This window comes from Fukomys damarensis, unplaced genomic scaffold (assembly GCF_012274545.1).
Source record: "Fukomys damarensis isolate Sample0158 unplaced genomic scaffold, DMR_v1.0_HiC HiC_scaffold_20, whole genome shotgun sequence".
In the NCBI taxonomy this organism is placed as follows: domain Eukaryota; kingdom Metazoa; phylum Chordata; class Mammalia; order Rodentia; family Bathyergidae; genus Fukomys; species Fukomys damarensis.
This window is the reverse complement of record NW_022900932.1, coordinates 17344451-17344886: the sequence shown is the minus strand read 5'-3', so window position 1 is coordinate 17344886 and position 436 is coordinate 17344451.

Genomic DNA, 436 nt, shown 5'->3' with positions numbered 1-436 from the left:
TTTTTTTTTGAGACAGGGACTCACTATGTAGTTGAGACTGACCTGGAACTCACTATGTAGCTCAGGTTGGTCTCGAACTCACAGTGATCCTCTTGCCTCAGCCTCCTGAGTGCTGGGATTAAAGGTGTGCGCCACCATGCCCCACTGAAGGATAAGTATCTTTAGAAAATGTAATATAATAAAAATAAGACCTCTTTACAAAGCAAGGTTTATATAGATCACATAAATGAGAGAACATATAGTTCCCTTAGAAAATATAGTAATGTAATTATCCACAATACTACAAATGATGGTACTGTGCTGTTCTCAAAAATGAGTCCCCACGGACTGGGGATTTAGCTCAGTGGCACCATGCCTACCTGGCAAGTGCAAGGTCCTGAGTTTGATTCCCAGTACTGGAAAAAAAATGAGTCCCCAAATAAATATATGTAGGCTG